A 1,427-nucleotide genomic window follows, 5' to 3' on the forward strand; every position below is an offset into this window, starting at 1 on the left:
ACAGGTAGCACATCATCTACAAAAGAGGAAAAAAGATATGTCAATACAAATATGAACAAGATATTCGAAAAACCATTTATACCCAAAAAACAAAACCCCATATTTGTACCACCTCAATTAAATACCTATAAGGAAAGTCTAAACCAGGACAAAAAGACCTATAACCATATAACCAGAGCATATATAGAAAATATCCACTAAATACAAATTTTTTTAAATAAAAACCCCAGATCAAAAACTACCCAAAATCCACATGAAGATTATATTACTCAAGCTTTGCAAGGATATAATAAACTAATCGCTTTACCTAAGACAAATGCAAACCTAATAGCAACTTTCTATAACTATGGATTATTGAACACAGTATATACCCAAACTGGAGATGAAATAGCTACGATACCACAATTACATAAAACATTCATGAACTACAAGAGAATAACTAAAGAAACTTTGTTTTATATAAAGTTTTATTCAGCACCAGCAGAAATACTTTACGACGAAATAAAATTGATTATACAAGTTATAAAAATTGTACTAACTAGAGAAATGATTATACCGGAAAAAATAGAGGAGCAAGAGGAGATACAAAAAGTAGAGATACCAGCATTCTATGCAGGAAAAAGGATTATTGGAATAGCTACTATACTGAATGAGTTAACATCTAATTATTTGAACAATAATTCAATATGGAGTTATTATTCACGGGAACAAACAATGATATATTCGAATTGTCGAGAATTTAGAGCAGCAGATATGGAAGAACTCAGGCAATGGGCACTAAGTCTACTAAAACCTGAGCAACAACCTACAACAAGAGCTATAAGGAAGGATTTTATCTCTTCAGAAATAATGACCAGATACTGCAAAACTATTGGCCATAAATATCCGAATCATCAATGTTCCAAATGTCAAGGCGAAGATAACGTGATCCCAGACGTGCAGCTAGAGTAAAAACAAGAAGTGACAAGACCGACAAGATAAAAAGGAAAAGCTATGCTAAGTGGAGCTACTTTATGAAAAGCTAGTAGTAACGTGTTAGAAATATCATGTACAAAAATGTAAAGTAAAGTTGTTTGTCCTTTTGTTGACTTTGTAAAGATAGGAGTCTTATTAGTAGTGCAGATGTAAAAAAGCACTAACGTATTAGTCTAGGAATATGTACAAAAGTAGGAATAGTAATAAAGGTGTAAAGTAACTATAGTTAGGTGTAAAAGTAATCATAGTAGGAATAAAGTAACCATAGTAAGGTTACTTATATGTGTATAAATAGGTAGCCATTATGGCTTATAGAGGCAAGACTTTCTACACGGAAAGCAAGCCTCTTTTGTACTACAAAAAATTCTCAATAAAATTTATCAGTTTCAAAGCTAAGCCATGGACCAAAATATTCCAGATATCACACAGGTACATGTATTTATGGTTATGAA

General features: G+C 31.7%; 1 pseudogene; it reads left to right on the forward strand.

Annotated features, from left to right (window-relative positions):
* The window catches only part of LOC125852535 (uncharacterized), a 1,151-nt pseudogene extending 200 nt beyond the window's left edge, over positions 1–951 (forward strand).
* Positions 952–1,427: the final 476 nt, after the last annotated feature.

Source organism: Solanum stenotomum, unplaced genomic scaffold (assembly GCF_019186545.1).
Source record: "Solanum stenotomum isolate F172 unplaced genomic scaffold, ASM1918654v1 scaffold3665, whole genome shotgun sequence".
Classification (NCBI taxonomy): Eukaryota; Viridiplantae; Streptophyta; class Magnoliopsida; order Solanales; family Solanaceae; genus Solanum; species Solanum stenotomum.